The sequence below is a fragment of the Anser brachyrhynchus genome (genome assembly GCF_964034855.1).
Source record: "Anser brachyrhynchus genome assembly, chromosome: 2".
Lineage (NCBI taxonomy): Eukaryota > Metazoa > Chordata > Aves > Anseriformes > Anatidae > Anser > Anser brachyrhynchus.
In genome coordinates, this window is record NC_137695.1 from 19,408,869 (window position 1) to 19,414,868 (window position 6,000).

The window sequence follows — 6,000 nt, forward strand, 5'->3', positions numbered from 1 at the left end:
GCTCTATTAAATCTGGCAACAGAATCTGTAGTGCAGGAGTGACGGGTCACCTGAAGCCTGGGCATTGTGCTGGGGAAGTGTTTTATGGCTGCCCTGGCTTTGTGCTCCTCTCACTGGCTGCTGTCAGAGAGATGATGGAGTAAATGACTGCTTAGCTTAACCCTGTACAGCCTGTCTCGTGTGCTTAATCAATCCACTCCAGCTTCTTGCTTAATCAATCCACTCCAGCTTCTAAGACTGACAGCTAATAAAACACTTTTATTTTTTATTCTATTAAAGTAAACACATTCTGTGTGGAACTCACTACGCATGGTGAGCAAGGAGCCCCACTGGACTATGAAAATGATAATATTTTTTCAGTGGCGCTTTGAAGTTTCGTGCTTGGATCTGTGAAAGAAATAAGTGAATGCAAGTTATTGACAATTGACACAAGAGCAGTGCTTCAGCAGAAAATTAACTGTAGCATGACATTACGGCAACTGGCAATGGCTAGTTGTGCTGGGTTGACCCTAGCATGCCCATTTAGGTGCAAATGAAGTTCATATCAGTCACAGCACTCCTTAGTTTCAACTACAATGAACGCCGAGATGGTGGTTTAAGCCTTAGTTTGTCAGTTTGCAGTAACCACAGACTGTCAGTTACGGAGGTCAGAGTTTAGACCTTGCTTTGCTGACGCTGACTTTGGGTGCCACTACTTGATAGTGCTGATGTTGTTGAGTCCTGCTCCTTTTCTGGACCCCCAGCTGAGAGAAATAATCAAGGTGTTTGTGAATGGGCACATCACATGGCAGGGCTACAGCAAGTCTGAGGACAAGCCTGAGGTTTTGTAGTGGCCTCATGTTCATAGGTATGACTGAGACACACTCAGCTACCAGTCTGTCACATTCAGCCGAAGAAGGAAGCTCTTGGCTCTTTGAAAGAAAAAAAAAAAAAAAAAGTTTCAAGGAATTTGCTGTTAAATAGACCACGCTACACTAAAACTAGGTTAAAAAGCTCCTTTTTTGTTGTTTTTTGTTTTGTGTTTTGGATCATGGTTAATAAAGATGTAGTTAAAAAACAAAAAAGAAGCAACCTCCAAAATACCACTACCACTTACTTCCCAATGGCTTCTCCTAAAAGGAAACATGGAAATCAAGAGCTGCAAGAGATCCCTGGCTTCACTTGGCTTTTATAGTTTTCTGCATGGTGCGTGATGGAGCTGGCACTGCTCTCCCTCCACTACAATATGTGCCAAATCACCCTACCTCTCTTCTCCGGGCAGGCGTGATGAACCAAGCACCATCCTCATCAAGAAGACAGCGCTGTTTCAAGTTTTCAGGGACACAGTGCCCCAGCAGCTTCAACCACATTAAGCTGCAGTTATTAGTGTTAAGTGCTCTGAAAATCAGAGCCTTAAGGACGTGATTTTGGTTAGTTTCATCTGATATCCAGCTGAAAATGCTCAGCACATTTATCCCATCAGCAGGAAAAGGCAGTCCACCTGAAGTTGTTTGGAAATGAAGAGAAGCTTTGCAGGAGCTTCTTGACAGATTTTTAGCAAACATCCCAAAGAGAAATTTAAAAACTCAAGTTACCAGTGGTTCAGAACTGGCAACACATGCAAAAAATGAATCATGTAAGAAATCCCCATGTGTCTTTTGCCAGCTAATTAAAAAGCATCCTGCAAATTGTTATGGTATGTTTTTGAACGTGCTCATTATGAATTGATGTTAAGTTGTGACCCTTTGCTAGGCCATTTGCAAATAGAAAGATTGTCATATTAAATCATTATAAAATATAGTCACATTTATATTCCAGTTTTAGTCCACATTTCAAGTGTGAGACAGACAAAAGAAGAGTTTTCTTTAATTGAAGTGACTCCTCAGAATGCTAATGAACTTTTGGTTGAGTTTGGACATTTTCATAATTCCGATGTTCTTATTTTGCTGACAAATTCAGGGAGACAGATGACCTCCTCTAATGTTCTGCTGTCCCTGTTTAATGGAAGGAGGCCCACAGGGAATTGTATTATTTTTTAAAATTATGAAGATTGTTCCACTTGTCTGGAGATTGACAGAAGGTGATAGGACAAAATAGGAGTGAGAAGAGTTACCATGCCTTTGCATTCCCATTTTGCTTACTGGTAGAGTATTTTTATGAGAGCACAGGCTGTGCTACAACTAGGAAGCAGAAACGTGGGGTTTGCTCATTTATGCCGTGGCATAAAGATGGCCTTCATTTCTTTACGAGACAGACGTCACAATAAACAGATGCAAAAAATGTGAAGGTTTTACAATGCAGAATTTTGTCTTTGCTACTTGACAGATTTTGTTTCCAGTAGAAATGCAGTAATCAGGCCAGATGCTTCCCCCTGCATTTCACACAATGATGTACAGTCATCAGAGCAGGACGTGTTACAGCAGCAGGACAGGGGCCTGGACCCTTACTTCACACAGGTGCAAGCGATTACCCAAACTGAAAAGCAGATGAGTACTCATCTGACACACTCTGCCTTCCACGAGAAATGACAAACAAAACCGAAGTGTTTTCTGCTGATACTTCTATTTCAAATGCTGATTGGAAAGGAACATGGAAATGGGCATGGAATAGGAATAACAGTTGTGAAGGCAGAAAAAACAAGTCTGAGTGAAACAAGAGTGGACACACAATCTTTACTCAAATTTTTAACCCAAAAGTTACAGATTCAGAAAGCTGAAATCTTTTTCTGGCTTTGTGTGTCCCTGTATTTCCCATTTTCAGCTGGAAATAAAAGTCATAAAAATCCCAGCTATTCTGAATCCCCATAATTAAAAGACAAGAGAATCATGGAGGAAAAGTCTGCTTCTCAAACTGCCACTCCTGATGTAACATTCAGAGGAGCTGCCCTGTGATTTAGAAATTCCACTATTTGTCCAAACACAGCATTTAAGCATCTATTGACATTACACATAGGTTTTCAGCGAGGCTATCATGAATATTCTCAATTACAAAAGAGAAAAAAAAATCTTTTCTCTTCTAGAATTAGGTTTTTCTTCAGACTTTGAGATACAGCAATGCAAAAACTGTAAAGTGCTTTGGTTCCTTACTGAATAAGTCATCATTTGCATTAAAACAAGCAGAGAACTTAACATTTTACCATTTAATAAGCATGCTGGAACAAGGAATCCCAATGGCAGGCTGCACTTAGGACCACAGAGGAAGGACCTGGTTGTGTTGGCAGGCTCAGCTGTTAGCTAGGCACAAACCATAGCAAATGTTTCAGTGTACTATAGTTAATTAAATGTTGAGGGGCTCATTTTGGAGAGCAGAGCTTGCTAATTCTGTGCCTTGAAAATATGCTCATAACAATGACAGGGCTTTTTTTAGTTCTAGCTTCACAGTCTTGTGAAGTGCAAGGTTATATCACACTTCAATTGATTAAGTGCAGATCGCCCCGGTAGACAGATTTGATTATGCTGCAAGTATGAGCTTGGGGAGAGTAATTAGGAGTTTCATCCTCATTCTGCATCTCCAGTTCCACATTTAGATTACGAGAAGAGCCTTTCAGGTTTCTTAATTTATTTTTACAAGATATCACAGATCCACAGCTGTTTGGCAGCAGACAGAGAAGGTGTATTTGTGAAACATATTGAGCCCTTAATTATGGAGGCATTTCTTGTTTTGGTGACCTCCATCCTTGTTCAACTTATCTGTAGTCACAGTCAGCAACAGCTGGGGAAGAAATGGAGCAAAGACAGCTAAACTGTTTAGGCAGCATCATTAATGCTGACTTTGTTTGGTTTCTTCACCTGCTCACTGTCTTCTATTTAAAGTTGTCAGGTGGCTGGCAAAGCATTCAGGAAAGTTTACATTTGCCCAGTCATGATTTCCAGAACAAAGTTGGTTTTTTTCCCTGACTTTTATTCTTCTGTCTTGTAGGGACATAGGCACAAAACTGGGTTCTGAATTGCATGCTAACCTCATGTTAATGAGGGAAAAGAAAAGACACTAGTATCCAGGCTAGCTCTGTACAAAATATTTCAGTTGTTAGCACCCAGTCATCCACAGTAGACGTGCGATTTAAAATGGTGAAAGAAAAAAAAAGCAGCATTTAAATACTTTTACAAGAGTAATATAGTCACAAGCAGCCCCCAAAATCGCTAACCAAAATGCAATATGCATAATTAGTAAGCAAATGTAAATGTGCTTAAAAACCACAGGTAGAGTTGTCAACTGAAATACAGTTGTCAATTGAAATACATTTATTAGGGTAGTACAGGATTGAACTATTTTCTATCCGTGTTTCTTTCAACCTGTTTGGGGCTTCAAGTGCAGAACATTGGGTCACTTCCATTATTTCTTGGTCTTCTGTGTTTCAAACATGCATAGTCATAGGAAAATGTCTGTATAATGACTGCTCGAAATCAAGTATTACATATTTGTTTTAGAAATATCTTTCCTGAAGCTGATTTCTCTTTCTGGAAAGCACCAGTTGGAAACTACAAAACAGGTTTGAATATTACTAAAAACATTCTTGTTTAAAAAAGTCATGTCAGCAATGTGCCACAGTTCTAATTACTGCAGAGAAATTAGCAAATAATTATATGCAAATAAATGAAGCTAATCAAAGTTATTAGCACATTCTGCTAGTCAATCATTTAAATTGCTTTAGGCTACGGTACAGCATTGGTATTGGAGAGTCAGCTTTAAAAAAAAAAAAAAAAAAGACAACAGCAACAACCACTACCACTTGATTGTGTGAGAGCCCAGCATACGTATGAACATTTCAAATGCAGTATTGAAACAGCTAATCCATTCAGCATTAAACTGGTCATTAAACTAGGCACTGGTCATCCATATTACCTGCATTATGAGAATGCTTTTATGTGCAGGGGGTGTTGACAGTCCCATAGATCCTATTTTTCAGTTTCTTGCAGAATTGTGCCCATTCAGTTAAGAGAAATTTCTGAGCTGGATTTTTGCTCCAAGTGGTATTTGTTACTGCTGCTGCCCGTTTTCAGTGTTGCTGCCCAAACATTTTTAGTATTTCACGGAGAAAGACTTGGAGAAATATGTTGTTTTAGCAGTGTTAAAAATCCTAATTACAGCAGAGACTAGCACTGGAGTGTTTTGACACAAGCATCCTGCTTCCGAGTTGCACTTTTTCTGCCCTGTGAAAATCTGCCCAGATTTTGCCAGTTTCTACATTTCAGAAGAGGGAAGCACTTTGTTGGGTGGGGCTTTCCATTTTCTCAGCACAGTTCCCAAGCATTCCCTTTCCTCTGGCCTTCTTCCAGCTGCCCCAGTGATGGGGAGGGCAGTGTCCCCGTGGCGTGGCTCACCGTCTTGGGGCCAGGACAAGCAGCCAAGGCAGATTTTTCTGTAGTGGGTGTCCTGGGCTCCACAGCTGCTTCGTGCTCAAGAGGAGATGACTCAAACAGCAGAGGAACGATGCTGGGAAGGCTGAGGTTCACTGATGGTGGATATCGGCTCTCCAAATGGACTGGGGCAGAGACCAGAGGGAAAACAGAGGCGGGGTGTGTGGTGAAAAGCAGCGCAGGAAGGATGTGACTCACGGGCAAGGGAGGTGGAGCTGTGTCTGGGAGAGAAGGAAGCGGCTGGAGAGGTAGGGTGTGGGTGATGGGGGACACAACCGGCTGCTGGATGGGCCTGGGGAGTGCAGGAAGGTGGAGGCAGTGCCTCCAAACGAGGGCAGGGAAGCAGAAGCAGGGCTGGAAGGCAGGATGCAGGCAGCGGTGGGACTTGGGTCAGCTTTGGTGTGAGAGAGACGCAGGGCAGTGCTGAGCTGTCTGCATTCTGCTGCTTCACTGTTGGAGGCTTGCTCCAGGGACACTGGACTGTATTAATGCCAGTATGCTGGCGTGGTGAGCAGAGGTGCCTGGGCATCAGTCCTGCCAACACTCCCTGCAAATATTGCCTACTTGCTGACCAGACCTTCACCCTCCCCAGATGCAGGTCTGGGATCTTGGTGACTGTGGTTAAAGGGAACGATTGCAGGAACCAACAGTATGTATTCAGAAA

General features: G+C 42.0%; 1 long non-coding RNA gene across 1 annotated transcript; it reads right to left on the reverse strand.

Annotated features, from left to right (window-relative positions):
- Positions 1–594: 594 nt before the first annotated feature.
- Positions 595–4,386, reverse strand: LOC308191186. Its single transcript, XR_013947779.1, has 2 exons — positions 1,245–4,386; positions 595–911 (listed from the first exon to the last, which is right to left on the reverse strand). It is a non-coding gene; the product is annotated as an uncharacterized lncRNA (long non-coding RNA).
- Between the last annotated feature and the right edge of the window lie 1,614 nt (positions 4,387–6,000).